The following is a 17,243-nucleotide window of genomic DNA, read 5'->3' as shown; positions in this document are numbered from 1 at the left end:
AATCGCTACATAAAACAATAGTCGACTTCTGACTCTCAAAGTGTCTTAAATTGAAATAATTTATGTTATTAGCTGCTTTTTCCCTTAAATCGTGATAAACGCATACGTATAACTCAAGAGGGTACAATCGCAGATGCTATCGTTGCATCGATACAGGCCTGAGGTCACACGGAGGTCAAGTCTTATAGTATATTCACCCTTGCGAGATCTAATCCGGGTACAAATCTTAGTGAATACCACAAGGGACCGAACTCGGGTTTGGATTAATTATGATTTATGAGATAATAAAATATCACTACATAAGAAAATATGAAGAATTGTAATAATAAGTCATCATTGAATTTAAAAAGTATTTATTTGATTTATCTTATATATGTAAAAGAATATAAAGTACTTGTGTATTTACCAATATTAATTAGAAACAAAGAAAAAGAGCTACTAGTATTTTGGAAATTGGAAAGTCAAAGTTACCTTTAATTCATTGTATGTGAAATTGTTCAGGAATAGCTAAGCTTCAAACCCATAGTAGTAACAAAAGATATTGTGAAAGTATGCAGCGGAGCGCATCGGGCCAGAGGTCAATGGTAGTTAGAGGTTATGGCTTGAATATTATGCAACTATCCTTATTATATTAATCCTTACTATTGCTAAATATTCATATTGAAACTAAAATGTTTTTTTTTATATTTACTTACTTACTTCACAAGTTAGCTTCCATATAATAAAACAACAATGTTAACACAATGCAACTAAAAACAAATCAATTTTATATTTCTAAATGTAAATTATTCAACTCATGTCAAACATAAAGAGACACGCACGGATTCCCGTTTAATTAATAAATTAGCAGCATCACAATTGAAATACCTGCATAATATACAATATTGGTTCAAATATACGACGAACGTGAATTTCCATTAATTAACCTAAACATTCAAAAACGACGCTACCAATTACACTTTTACTAATTATCGCTATCATTTGTAAAAATTTAGTTATATGACACAGCAAATTAAATGTTAAAATGTGATAAAATTAACTATGGAATTCAAACGTATAATTAAAATCACAAAAAGAACAAGTCTAAGTCTAATTTTTTGCATAGTTTTCTTGAATGTACGTTGCTTCACGTTAAAATTACCCCACAAGGCAGCATTGAAAAGGCACCTAGAATGTATAAAACGATGCTTTACTAAAGACTTGAAACCGAGCGGTCTTAACTACATTTCCCGAGCGACTTGAATTTTAATGGATTAGATGCGATGCTGTTAACGTTATAGTTGAGTATCACTTATAACTCGGGGCTTTTTAAGCAGTACAGTGTCACTTTATGCATTACATGTACAGAGCATCATATGGGATAATTGATTTGAAGTCCGATTGTACTCAATGTATGTAGGTGTCGAGGGAAAATTAAATACGTATGTAAAGGCTATTTATTAAAGACTTAGCGGGTTCTGCATTAATAATAAACGGCAGTTGCTACGAGCCGTATTTTCCCATGCAAAGTGCATTTGATTGTTATTGTATAAAATCTACAACATTAAGTTATCATCAAACCTAAGGGCCTCCTCTTTTGAAATACATAGATATTTAATAAATAACTCGATTGTAGTGCAAAACATAACAAAGCCAAACAAATCAGCACACGGTCGAATAAATAACGTCCGATGGGTCCATTAGTGCATAATATTGTACAATTGACACCATTTAACATCATATCATCTTTACTACTGGTAATAGCATAGCTTCACGACCTTGACTAAACTCTTTACTTCTATACCGTACATAATACAAGTACCACATACATATTACACGAATATTTTTGTACTTTATTTTGTGGTCCATTACTTCTAAGTAATAAATAAAAATAAGTAAAACTTACTAAAATATAGCTTCAATCAATACTGATATAATTTCTTTATGTTGTTATCGCAATATCAATATCGACGATGGCATGTGTACTCATAACATGACGTAGGCAGCTTGATGAATTAATAATACATAATGTTATAAACCGATAATGCAGTGTATAATATTCATTAAAAGATATAACAAAAAATAAACCATGTATCAAGATAAAGTTTTATGCGAGATATATGTGGGATATGCCGTCAATGTTTAAATAAAAAATAGCAATTTACAGTGAAACAGCCATTTTTAGCAGAAACCCGAATTAAGAACACGATACGAATACCATGAGTAAATATTATTATAGACTTGCTTCATTTAGTACGTGAACTGTACGTAGATTATATTAATGAGACGTGGATTCGAATCAAATTCAGTTTATACTTTTTACTAAAAGTGTGTATATATTATATAGATGTGTAGGTTCATTATGAGAATATCATCCGCGTCGCCAGATCAACCCGTAGGATTCAGTACAAGTTTTAACATAGCAAATGTACAAACTTGTCCCAACTCAACTCACAACAGCTAAGTTAAGTTGATCGATGGAGCGAAACTTGAACAATGCCTAGTTTAATTTAGACTAGATTTGGGCTAGCCGACACTCGAGCGCGTGATAACTAAAATATCAACACTAAGACGATATAAACTTTATCAATCGAAAATTATCTTGTTTCCCATTATAATGTTAAATGTAATGTTTCGGTAACTCATTTTAGGCTAAAAATAACAATGAAGTTGGTATACATAATATTAAAAAACTTAATAAATTTAAGATTAACCATCAAAATTTGTTTAAATATTTAATAAATAACGCCACAAGAATCTACCAACTAACATTGAACAAAAATTGGTTCACTGAAACAAGATTTACATAAAATAATTCAGTTAAAAATAATTTGCAAATATTACGGCTTTATGTGTCCTATAAAATATTATTTTAAAACTTGCTGGCTTAAATAATATTAAATATCACGTTGAAATATCTGCAAAAAGCATAACGCCATATTATACATAACGTTAAGTTGGATCAACGAGCATGAATAAAGGCAATTAGGACCTCAAAGGCTCTATTGAATTACAAAACAAAAAAAATTTATCGCCGATGCCGCATAAGTTCTCGGTAGCGGATGAGTGAATGTCGTAAAACAGGTAAAACTTCCTTTAAGCGGACGATCAATGACTAATATATGCGTATGTATGAACATAAGTCTATGTAGGTGTAGGCGAAACCGAAGTTGAAAACTTATATGATATCGACGTTTGGCGATTAATGGTAATTTTTGTTATCATACAATAATTCTACAGTTTGGTGTTTTATAAAACTTTATGAAAAGACCTTTATTTACTTAACAAAATGAAAACCTTGCCCGATAAAGTGCGCTAAAGGTCGATATAATTAGTCGTACCTATTCGTTGATGACCGAAAACGGCCTGGAAATCGAACTGTTAATTGGGAGAAGGGTGTGTACGGGAAATGGAAGTCGCTTAATGTTAAACCAATTTGTGATACGTATTTACTGTTTTATCTATCGCCATGAGACACATGGTTAAATTAACATTTTGGGTAAGTTTTGTAGATAACAATGGCCTTTAATAATAATCAATCTATATTAGCGATAACACCTTTCAGGAATCCTGAACCTGAAAATCTAATCATATCGATCAACTTGTATTTAAAATTGTAATTATACCAAACTTTGGATAATATTTTATATTCAACGTGATAACTAAGAAGATAAAACCATTAAATATGCGCATAAGTCCCGGACTATTAAATCACCTCTTGAAACGAACGCAAACGTTCGAGTTGCGACATAAGTAATAAATAAACTGCGACATAGCGCTAAAAGTGACATAGAAACATTAATAGCCACTTTGAAGATAAAACTTGAGCCAACAACAAACAAAACAAAAATAAACATAGTGGATAAATAAAACTGAACGCTAAGTATATATGTACTGAGAAAAATCTCGGTCAGTAAATACGAAATACGCAGCGCAAACGTAATATTGTAGATATGTTTTTCCAATAGCTTTGAGAGTATTTTTCACAAGTCCGGTGGAAATATAAGAAGAAATCATTTGCGGCACTCCATTTTACTTTCCGAGTCCATGAGCACGTCTCAACAACGGCTCATACTTAACTCAGCTAAGCAAAATATGTACCTATCCAAAGGCGTTAAGGTAGAAAGTCGGTCGATTGCGCTTTTCTCGTGCGGTTGAATATCAAGGGCCGTTGGCGAAGCCTCCAGCATTTTCTTGTTAAACGTGTCTCCTACGAAATAAAAATATCTGTAGGGCTGATAGTGTTGCAGTTTAAAATACAATTTACAAAGAAAATCCAGTTACAACTGATTTCTACAAATCCTAGTTACTATCTTTTACATTTTATACACCATAGCGTGTTTATCAATTATCACTAACACACTTAAAATGTAACTTCGTTGTTATGTTGTAAGACTCACCCTAATTTTGTATTTCGGGTAATAAGTACTTAGCCTACATTTTTTTTTAAAGTGGCTATTTAATTCGTCGGAGGTGTGAGCCGGTGCGTTATTCTGAATAAAGAGAACTTTTTTCTTCGCCAAATGGTGCCGTTTTTTCTTCAATTTGGGTTAGAAACGGCCCAATAATTCGGCATAGTAGAGCCCTGTGATCGTTTTGCCCTACTGCAGGTAGTCGATATAGATCACACCTATGAGTCCTAAAAAAGCGGTGGCAATCACCTCTCCGGCCGCTGGGACAGTCTTCGCCATCTTCAGAGCAAGTTTACCGGGTGAAGTTCTCTGTTTCAACTGTTCCTTGGTTTCTGGTGTGTACCAATATATCAACGTTTCATCCACGGTCCCGAAACGACGCAGAAACTTTTTCGTATCTTTTGAGATGCCTATGGTATGGACGGTGGTAGTCGTTTTCGGGGCACCTGGAAGTGGCTCATCAAAAAATGAAGTGCGACCACGTTGAAATTCGTTAAACTAATTGTTGACGGTCGCCATCGTAGGAGAAGAGAAATTGTATACTGCATCCAATCCAACTCTTGGATTTCGCTGCGTGATTTCCCTTACAAAAACAAGAATCGAATCACCGACCGACATTGCTCTTTTTCCATTTTTTTGAAATCCGCGGACACGCTCGCTTCCACAGGCGGTCAAAACAAAACTACGCGTCTGATTCGGCTGAAATTATTACAGTAGCTGTCTACGAGAATGTTGTAGTGATGAAAAATTGCTCTTGCGATAGTGGTGCTATCGGGCGGAGAGACTAACTAATCGGTTCGTCCTCGTACTACCGTGAATATATTTTCACAATATACTGTTGTTAGAATCATTCGATACCGTGTGTTATTTGAGAAAAAAAAACCTAATAAACTATCGTAATTACAGAAAGTTATTATTAATTATTGTGTAACATCCCTACATCCCGTTGGCAACAAAACGTGAATCGAGGCATAAGGGCTAGTCTTCCCCTATACATAAATAATATTACGCGATATATTTTATAGGAGACACGTGTTTACTTCACCATACATATTTCTTCAGATACTTTGCTATATGAAGGCACACTTTACTGCTGTGTTTAGTATTTATAGTATGTAATATTATACACACATGCGCCGGTGCCGAGTGGTATTAGTGATAACAACAGAATATACTTAGTAACTACACTACAAATAATTACTTTCGCGTGATATAAAATTATTTCTTATAAACATTAAATTTTATCGATTTAAGTCTCTAAGCTGGAAACTAGTGATCCAAAACGCTCGTAAAAGACTTTCTGTCTTTATTGACCTATATCTTAACCTCTATTTAGGTCACAAGAGAAAGATATTAATGATCCGAATCAAAATCGTTTATAAATTACTCTAAGCTCATGACAAATAGCATTTGGTTGCGAAGCTCGGTGGTCTATAAAGTTTAACTCAATGGTTTTAACTGGAGGCTCGAGGTTTTTATATCTAGTAAGCTCAAAAGTGTTTTGCTTTAAAGTTGTCGAATAATCGAATACATATTTCATACACTGATATAATAAGTTATAAACTTTTTGTATAAACAAACTCAAGTCCCGAAACATGGGTTTTTTCCATATTTTTTAAACGTGTGTTTGAATAATCCATAATAAAGTCATGACTAATGGCATGGCTAATGTATTTCTTACGCGGGAAATTTCGAGTACAAGTTTCTCAACGATTTTGACGTTTTCTTCAGTAGTGGCACTCATCGGCACAGAGGTCGTTTTCAATACTCTCTCCCGTTTCAATTTACTAGACCACTTGTGAATATTAGATACTGTAAGAAAGGCAAGGTCAACACAGCCACCGTTTTTTTCGTGATTAACTTTTTTCCAGTCTTTCCTTGTTTTCTAAATAATTTTATCACAGCTCAAAAAAAAACGATCAGTCATCATAAAAGTCCTTTGGTAATGTATTGAGAGTAATGATGACTATTGACAATCAAATGACATATTAAAATCAAATGAGTGTTTTCAATTATTGGATATCAATAACTTGGTATGACTTATAAATAACCTTTACTTTTTAAATAAAACAATATTTTAAATAAATAGCAGAATTGATAGTTGCTATGGAACTACGACCGTAATACCTACTACGATTGGTAATAAAATGGTATCCACAAATTTCATCTTGATACATTTTAACTAGACATGTATCTGTTATAACAGAAAGGTACCTATAGTCATTTTAAATTGAGTTTTGAATAGGCCAATAGAAAGTAGAAAGCATTTGATTGCATCACGTAAAATCATTGTACTAAAACCACCTTTTTGTACATCAACTTCTGTACGCGTTGACCTTGCGAAATACCCAAACCAAAGACCATTTTATTTAGCTCTAGAGCTACTTTGCTGCTATAACAGAAATACATTTTAGATGTATTGTAAAAGTAATTTAAAATTTAGAACATAATTAAATAATATTTGTATAGTCCTTACAAATACATACTACAAATTCATTTCAAGGCTGAAACGCATCACTTATAGATTCCTATTATAATCATGCAAATTGTCAAAGTTATATTAGAAGTAGTAAACTCTAAATAGGTATTCGCTAGTCGTCGTAACGTCGTAGGGGATCACGTACCCGCACCGCCTGCGTTATATTACCATATGAAGCTATCGGCTATGTCGTCTAACAGAATTGTCAAATTGAAGTACCGTTGATAGGCAATATTGACTAAAGTTATGCCCGAACTATCTTCAAAATCGTTATAGTTAAAATATTTAAATGATAATGTTTGATACAAACTTTAATTAACATTTATATAAAATTGTATAATTAGGCCGCAAAAGCTAAGACTCAAGGTTTGAATACAAAGCAAACATTTCAAGGATAATGTGATTGCTTAGCAACAGCGAAACGCAGCTCAATTCGACAAGCACGTACAAATCGCAATTAATTTACAGATTAATTATTATCTTTCTTTAAATTATGTGTGTGGCTATTGTAGTACTTATTTCTTTGCTTTTCAGAGTAATATTCTTTAGAATAATGTTCAAACTAGATGAGTTTAAAACGAAGCAACTGAAATTGAACAAACAATAAAATTGCTCTTGAATTGGCTCGATCGAATCGTCACGTCTCAAGAAATGTACTTGACGAAATGTAATAGAATTGTATGGCTTAGAAAACTCTATTTTTAACTCTTATTGCCATTTATAGTGAACTAGCTATAAAGTAACTAAGCGGTTAATCAGCTTATACAGATATTATAATTTATAATGTCTAGAATTGGCTTCTGGCTGTCACCAAGTCCGGGACATTTTTATCTATTCGTTTGGCAGATGCCGCATAATTGACAGTAAAACTTGACTCCAAATCCACACTAAATAACTTCATCTTCATATATGAAATAACGGTAAGGACTATCGTTTATTAAAGGGACTATAGGTACGGTACGGGATGTGAAACGTCGTAAGATGTCGAGAATAAGTTGCCTTTGTTCATATTGCCGTCACGGTCGAACATATTTCATTGTCTAAGAAGACAGATGTTTGACCATAATACTGAATTGGTATTGGGAATTGTCGCGGTTAAAGTGTATTTACTCACGTTTCTTTTACCATAACGTGACATAAGCACTGCACTTCAAACACGTTATTTTACTAATAAAACATGAAGTCAAGACGTCTATAAAATGTATGATTATATTGATGTATGACAACAGATAAAAATAATCTAATATTTAAAGAAAACACTTTTTTAGTTTAATAACCTAATATTGTTTGAAATTTTCAAATGACTACGTCTGACATAGTCTCTGAATAATCTTGGGAAAAAAACGATAATGTTGTGTCATATAGAACATTATGTATGACGTCACTAATAGCGTACATACTATGTATATATACATACTTAGAAGATATATATAAACGTCTGTGAAAGCGTGCGATGTATTGCGGATTCCTGAGCCAAAATAGCAAAACCGCTTGCAGACGAACTAAAATTATACAATACGAATATTTTTGTCGTTTCGCGTGTTGCGGATTTGTAGACTTTATTGTAATAAATTTACATACCTATGCATAAATCAAAGCTATAAACACTATATTACAACTGAAATTGCATAATATATTGACTGTCTGCCGAGTTCATACCTACACACAACCTTATTCTGAAGATATTTTCATATTAAGCAAAATGGGTTTTAAGTGTATAAAGAAAATTTCATAATAACAGCGTAAGCATATAAAATACATGCAGTTAAGATAATAATTCGAAATTTGTAATACTTAACAGAATGATCACAAACTATTCTAAACGGCTAACGAATCAGAATCCAATGCAGTCCAATTCAACTCCAAAAACAACAATCTTTGGGTCTTTTTAGATGTGTTAAGCATGTTTTACTTGTATTGACGGAGTACAGCAAAAATATACTTACAGTAAACTCTGGAAACGTAACGCGTCGATTAAGATCTGAAACAAATAAGTATATTAATTACAAAGTGTCGTAAACATGTCGTCGAGATTGCTCTAGCATCCGAGAAGTTACTAACAACTGACTATACACAAGTTACAACCATAGATTAACAGCCAACTAAGTTTATGTTAGTGTAATCATTATGAAATATCATAGTTTAAGTTCTTATCTCATAACCAAATGGAACATTTGTTTTTGCGTGTAGGGATGTTATTGTCGTAACAAAACTATTATCACATCGCTTATATGGTACTTTTTGTTTATATTTCTCTCATTGTTTCATATACCTAATGGAATCCCAGTCGATATAGAAGACGACGGTATACAGTATAATTTGATAAAGACTGTGTGAATTAGACTATAGATATAATATTTTTGACTGAAACAGCAATTATTGACACATTCAGACTTTATAACTGTGTGAGCTAGTAAAAAAAATATATCTACACAGTCCATTGTTGCGTTCAACCGGCAGGAGAGGAACGGACAATGCGCATAAAAAATCAATAAAAGCCGATCCGGCCTTCGGCGAGGTCGAGTGACCGTGTCGCGTCACAACGAAAGACGCCCGGCGCTATAGCTTGTTTTATAGCTAGTTAGTTTCTTAGCATTTACCGCCATTAAGCATTGAAGCGTCTTACTGATAAAATTTTAGACTTAGTTTGAGCTTAAGTTATAAGCATGATCTTAGTAATAAGTTTTAATATGAACAATATTTAAGAAGCCCTTTTCTTTTACACAATGCTCAAAAAAGTTATATAAATTTTGCAAATATGTTATCTGTATCTTCTACCATCGATGTATGATAACATACAACGTGAACAATGCCACGTTCAGGCAAAATAAAAAGTAAGCATTGCGTCATGACAACTCATGTTTTATGGAAATGTAATTGAATACGTTTTTAATTAATTAAAATTATAATTAATTGATAATATTAACACGTACCTACTCAATATTTGCCACCACATTTAAAGAATTCCACTTTAATTTAAACAAATTATTGAAACTAGGGCGGTTATTAAGGGGATTAAGGATATAAAGCAAAGGATAAACGTTCGTGTATTGCCTCAAATTCAGAAGAATGAACCCCCCCTTGGTAGGTACCCCAAGGTAAATAACACCGCCCCGGGACTTGCTAAACCGGACGTTCGTCGGATTTGAAATCATCGTAATAAATAGCCTGTCCTACTTCCATTGCCATTGACATATTTGCAAAGAAACCTAATCGCTTATCAGCACAAACGCATACATCACAGACCGACAGCTCGGATAAAAGGAAAATAATCTTGGCTGCATTTCAAAAAGTTAACGCCGCACCATTCAGTGCCAAGTGCAATATTTTTAGATGCTACTGTGACATGGCACATTTTTAGGACTAATGCGTAATGGTTATTTAAATACTTTTTGCCTTTAAAAAATTACTAGATGCGAAATCTCGTCTCACTCATTAAAACATAAACAGGCTACAACACAACGCATATAACAGATTTAAAGCATCTTTATTTGATATATTACATTATCGTGATATAAAAAATATGATGTGTACTGCTCATTAGATAAGTGGAACTTGTAACCTGTACTCGCCTTTCATCACTTTTAAGTACTTTAAAGTATTTCAAATATCAAAGTCCATATCGATTCAAACATCTTGTGTGAATTACAAATCCAAGATGCTTTACACGAGAAGAGCACTCTGTTGAATCTTATACAAAATCCTTCAGTTGAATAAAATACACTCCAAATTCTGTTGACTTCGCGCTCAAAGGTCAAAAGGGGCAATCGACTTATCAAACTGTTTAATCATGACGCTGATAAGTTTTACGCTTTTAAAATTCTGTATTAAATTTCCTCGCAAAATAAGGCTTACCGCAGCAAATTGTGTATAGAAGGCCATATAACATGACTCCTAGTAGTTTGCGGGTTATTTTCTTGAAAATTACATTTTAGAATACGACTACGTATTATCAGCCATAGTAATAATAGTATCTACAAAATATTGATCACATAGTACAAGAATGGAGGCTCCACACAAATTTGAACGGTTGATATGATTCATGTATTGTATTACAAGCCGTAATCCAACCACAACTACTAAAAACATGTTGATACAATAATTCGATTGTTCGCATGGATTTTGACAATCTCAGTTAGAATTTCTAGTATTCTGTTCACAATCGTGACAAATATCACGGAGTGCATAAATCGCAACGGGTGCGCGATATCGTTCGATCTAATTGGTTTAAGACTTTCCCACGAATGAAGCCGGTTCTCAGTTAAAATGCCAGTTACCGTGTCTGTTGGTTTTGTATCCTCGTTGTTAACGTCTCGTTTTGTTGCCTAATTCACATAATAAGATAATAGTATCGGTATTTACAATCGAAGCTACTTGTGGTTTTACATAACAGACTTCCATCGGCGGATACTTACATGTAGTTTTGTTACTACTACGTATATTCTTGTATGTATTTTTGTTTTATGTAACTCTTAGACTTAAAAATGTTAAAATAAAACGATTTCCCATTAACAAAAAGTTACTTTCCTACATACCTTAGAAAACCTCTGAAACATTCTGAAGCGGCCTACGAGCTACGTTCCGTGCATTAAAATCTCTTGTGACTTTTAAAGAAAGAAATTTTTAAAACGTATCAAAGGTATAACATTAAAAAGCGCATTAATTACAAGAATGCGCATACAATATGCACTGGGTGCAGGTAAGAGTGCGTTCACTCGTTGGGCCTGTATAAGGGCTGACGCTTGGCTGGATTTGAAAAGAATTATTTTATAAACTACACGAGCATATTACGGTATGAATTCTATTCTAAATATGTTGCTGTTTTGGATATCTTCGTCGAAGTCGGATTAAGAAGAGAATGTAAATATCATAATCAAAATTAGGGATAATAACCGTGTCTTGCATTTGTAATATAAAAATGTATCTTCAATCTAGAATAGTAAAAATAGGCTTTCCGCAAATAAGTATGGTATAGCGATATTCAAATGTATGGAATCATTATGACTTAGGCATTTAGTATCCGACTGCTAACCCTATATGTCTCATTCGTGAAACCGGTCCAACAGCAAACGGGCTGTGGAAACCAAAGTCGGATCAAAGAAAGTTACAGTGGCGTAGGTCTAGTCTAGCTATTTACGTAGAGTATATAGCGTATATATGTATACAACAAGCGTGACTCGACTAGAAAGTTAGACACACGTTGTTTATTGCATTTTATCTTTCGCATCTCAATGGAGTTAGTTACGTTTCGCTAACTTTCGTAAATGTGTTCATAAGTATTGGCACGATAAAACAACTTCGTTAAATTTTAACGGCAATACTTTAAATAAACTAATAATGTCGTAGACCTATAAGATTATATTAAACGGCTTATTTTAGAGGTCTACATAGACAAAACTGTCAGAAGTTTAACGTTCGTAAGCCTTACAAAATTCTCATACAAATCTTAATCAATCCAAAATACACGCGGAATTAAATATAATATTTAAAACTGTCGTTGTATGTAAAATAACATCATCGTACTTTTTGTGCCATTTTGACTGCATTGTTCCAATCTCTACGTGTTTTTCACTAGGTAACGTACATTGCCTATCTCAGCAAAATCTCCAACATCACGTAAAGGGACATCTTGTACGATCCTCGTTATTTGGCAACGTCGGCGATAACGTCCTATCGCCGCATTAATGCATGCACGGAATATCATTATTGAAACGTGTTATCTGAATACTGAGTCATGTGACAACAAATTCTAACTGTGAACGCAACTACAAGTCACAATCCAATCACTATAGGTTTGGTACCTTAAAAACTTAATTAACTCTCTATATAGCCGAGCATCTTACCCAAATTAGCTACACGATCGATGTTATTAGCATAATTTATTTTACAGCTTGTATAGGACAAGCTGTAACTTTTTAAAGTTTAAATAAACATGTAAGGAAGGTGGTGGAATAACTAAGTTTAAAATGTAATTTAAAGCTGTGATTCAAAGAAAAAAGAGCACAATCGCCATCGAAATATGAATTTGCACATTTGAAATTGACTAATGTGAACTGCGTACTTTAAATCAGCAAATAACGACCCATCAAGGTCGTCTCTCGTATCATAATATAACGCGAATAAAACATGTTTTAATATGTGTGTGTGATGTAACCATGTACCAATTCTTTAAATTATGTAGAATAATGATCTCATCAATAATACGATTTCCCATTCATGTCATAAGCGATAAGATAAGATATTTTACTTACTTGACTGTTTTAACTTATTTACATTCAGATGGAACCATGGAATATATTTAACACAGAAAAGTAGCAGGAATTTTAATGACACTGTTTACGCTTAATTACCGGCAATAAAACAAAATAATAAGTGCATAAACAATATGGTAAAAACACAAGTATGGTTGTTTCGAAATCACACCTGTACTCTACACTAGGACTATAACATGTTAATTTTATACGACACAAGCATCAAACATCTGCCGTACTAAACTTTTAGATAAGATAACGTTCACAAATATTTTTAACCCAGAAAGAGATGGGCTATTAAGACGAACCAAAACTGTATAACGCTTTCCATTTGTTTATAAAAGTGAAATTTTGTATTTTGGGTTAATTCAAAAGTAAGATCCATGAGATAAGCTTACCTATATCTCCTTAAAACTTTATCGTCACACTTGCATTAGTAGAACGTGATATGAATTAAGAACGTTTTGTCAACAAGTTGAACGAACCACGGACAGTCCACCCCTTCAGACAAACAGACAAAGCAAACCAGACAAACATAATCCAATAGCGTCGCAACACGATGAACAATAAAATACCAAATAGACAATCGTCGCGTTGAACAAGCCGTATGAAACCCGCTTGAATAACAATAACGAAGCCGCTAATTATTATTATTACAGTTCGCGCTCGCACAGTCTGTACGTAGGTAGGTGGCGTAATCGCCGAGTTCCATATAAACGCTCCGCATGTGTGCGTGCTATATACGAGTATATCGCCACGTGTGGTGACGTCGGCAGGTAAGCGTTTCTGTATATAGTGATGTACCTACTGCAATGTATAGACACGTATCGATCCTGCGATAAATTCGACACGGTGAATGCAACGCTGGCGGTCGCCTTTCACACGGCGAAATGCAATTTACGATTGGACCGGCTTGTCGCTGTTCAAACGTGCTCCGTTTGTTAGCGCGGGCGCAGCCACGCGGCCGCGAACATTCTCGAAAGTCAGCGAGATAGCACGTGTAATACTTATTTAATATTTACTCAATTGCGCCACATTAACATAGATAAGGGCGAGAACCGCGTGTAAGTAAGGTGACGAGAGGTCATACGGCTGGGAGATATAAAATTTCACAACTTAATCTCAACGCCTCGGCTAGTACATATATAATACTTTGAAGGTCGTCCTTCGATCGGAAAATATTTGAACAGCATGTTTATTCAGTAGATTGTTGTTTACAAAAGGTTCTATCTAATTTATTCAAAACGACACTTGATCGAAAATTAGTCCATTTTTTCCAGTCTAGTAAAACAAAGCTAATTAAGATCTTAAATATCTTCCGGCTAGTTAGTCTAAGTTAAGTTTAATAGGAATGAGAGATTAAAAAAGATTAATCTTCCATGAAGCTTATATTAAACCCAGCGTGCATCACGTCGTGAACAAGTGGGACAAAGAGTTCATTAATATAACAAACAGACACTCGAAACAGAAACGTTAATGAAGCGGAAAATGCGGGACGAACGCGTCGAAAATATTTTTTTTATCGCAGCCCGGAAATTGGAGTGGTCCGGCCAAAAAATGACAAAGAAGCATCAAGCGGAGCGTGTACAAATCGTGGTCTGCGCCGCTCCGACAAAAAGTGAATAATGACTGAGTCGTCGTACAATTGCGCTATTTTGAGACGTCTATTTTCCTGTTAGCAATAATACCTACTAGTAATCAGATGCCTCGAACAGCTAGACAGAAGTTTAAACAAGTTATCGACTATAGTCAAACTCAAATATTAAACAAATATGAACATAAAATTTATGATATTTATAATAAAACCACTGAAATTTGTATCATAATTAAAATAATTTGATGCAACTAGTGTAATGAGAAATTAAGCCTCTATATTCATATAATTTTATCGAACTTATCAGATAGAAATTAAATAGATAGTTGTTGTCACTTGTTACTACTAAAAATTACGAAATCATGGCACCACAGAACACACACAAAGACGGCATTTTAACGTAGATGGCAATTTGTATATATTTTTTACATCAGACAACTGTGATGTCACATAAACCCAATTTTATCAGAATCCAATTTAATTATAATATTAGCTGGTGTCACATCAGTACACTTGTCTGGATTCATCCGATTAAGTGTAAATAATGTATTATTCATTCAATATTACGTAAATGTATTAAATATTGAAATAAATAATTATCATATCAAATAACTACAATCCGTCTCCCACCATAGTCAAGTGATATATAAATTGGTAAAACACTCATAAGAGTTAGTATTAAATTTTCTACGTATCTGCTGAATTCTACAAATCTCATATTCGGAAAAGGTGGGATTTGGTTTGACAACGTCGTAGTCATGTCGCAGAAATCCAAGACATGGAATGGGCTGGGTTCAGTTGACATATGGCTCACAGCGCACAGGCAGTTAACGTAAAATATTTATGTAGTGGTTCCTAATCGAAATTCATGGAAACTAGAAAATTTAGACAACTTAATATAAATTCACTAAAAAGTATATAAATTATGTATATGATTGTAAAATAAAAAAAACAACAATTGAGAGCGTTCACAGAGACAAATATTTAGTATTTAATATCAGCCTATAATGGTTTTTAAAAAAGGCTGATAAAATAGAAGCACCCACTCAATGACGCCCACCCCTAATGACTAGAACTTAATATCCTCGTTTGTCGAGAGTTAATATTTGTTTCGGCTAGGAGTAAAAGGGGCCTACAGAGGATTTGCTCCACTACGTAGAATTGTCTATAAACAACTACTAGAGTAAAATATTAGATTTCTCCCTGGAGTATTCAATTACAATAACATTTTTATAATGTAACACTTGATCATTCATCAACCCGTGACAATGACTATCTTTAGAGATGCCATACCGAAGCTAATACATAAATTACATTAACCAACAATTATTGTTAAAACTCTCAACAATAACAGAAACAAGAAAATCATAAACGCTTTCCGTTATTTTCCAGTGAACCGTTATATTTAATAACAATTAAATTGAGCGTATGTTTCGTTCTTGAAACAATATTCTCGTTATGGTTTCATTAGTTAGAAAGGCGCAAATGACTCACTCCGTGGTGACGTCGGCTGTCGCTATGCCGCTAATTGGTTCGTTTACATACCTGCAAACAATAAAATTATTCCTAAGATACGCTGTTTATTAAATGTTTAAAATGTTATCATGTAGTAAATTTTGGTTAATTAACAGTTATTGTGCCTATTCTTTATAAAATACAGAAATATCATTATAATGAACAAAATTAAACTCATCATATGCTTGTATATGTTAACTAGAAGCTACAAACATTCAATGACAACACCCCACGAAGACAATAACCCATAATTGCACTAGGAACGTCTTTTGTTAAACCCTAAAGCTAAACTGAAGTGCAAAACCCCGTTTCGTTGAGGTTCTGAAACTAGAAAGACGTTTACTTAACAGCAGCTTAAACCTTAAACAATTAGATACGAATACTTGCCAACACAAACTTGGCACAGATAAAAAACACAACTTTAAGTTTACAGTTTGTTAGCTCAATTCTGGGAGCTGTTTGTATATATTTTCTTCAAAGTCATTCAATATGGATTCGGGCGCAGTTGGGTCGCGATGTCGTAGGGCGACCTTGGCCCCTTGCCACCCCCGTTTTCACCCCTCGGGGTGACTTTCAACATACTCCCTCTGCGACAGCTCGTATCTTGAATGTTAGACTAATAATCGAACACTTTTGATGGCCGACTTCTTATAGCTCACTTTTAAATCAGCTTAATTTTTGTGAATTTCTAGCATATCCACAGTAAACTACTAAATTTCGTTTCCTATTCTGTCTCATTTCAAATTTAACCAAGCAATCCACAATTGATAACTATGACACAATTATGATGTATACCTATAAAAACGCCCCACAATATTTTAACTGCGCTCTTTTGGTATCACATTCAAGAATTTCAAGCGAGTTGACAGAATCCAAACTCATTCAATAGTCATTCAATGAGAAGTACTATGACTATGAGAAGCCTTTTCATCGAGTTTATTTTTAGCCAGTTCCATTACAATTGCTACTATTGTTTCCAATTATGTATTTTTATGAATAATTATAGGTAGCAA

The 17,243-nt window shown here is 33.8% G+C and overlaps 1 protein-coding gene across 2 annotated transcripts in view; it reads right to left on the bottom strand.

Annotated features, from left to right (window-relative positions):
* The window catches only part of LOC125054265 (C-terminal-binding protein), a 57,131-nt gene that overhangs the window by 28,077 nt on the left and 11,811 nt on the right, over window positions 1-17,243 (bottom strand). Inside the window, exons 1-2 of one of the 2 annotated variants that reach the window (XM_047656016.1) lie at window positions 13,520-13,643; window positions 8,817-8,851 (exon numbers count right to left, since the gene is read on the bottom strand). The gene's annotated coding sequence lies outside the window, so the exon portion shown is untranslated. Of the gene's footprint in view, window positions 1-8,816; window positions 8,852-13,519; window positions 13,644-17,243 lie in introns of those variants that run through there. The other variant, XM_047656015.1, reaches the window with a different exon arrangement.

Source organism: Pieris napi, chromosome 12, assembly GCF_905475465.1.
Source record: "Pieris napi chromosome 12, ilPieNapi1.2, whole genome shotgun sequence".
NCBI classification, from domain to species: domain Eukaryota; kingdom Metazoa; phylum Arthropoda; class Insecta; order Lepidoptera; family Pieridae; genus Pieris; species Pieris napi.
This window is presented reverse-complemented; position numbering and strand designations above follow the sequence as displayed.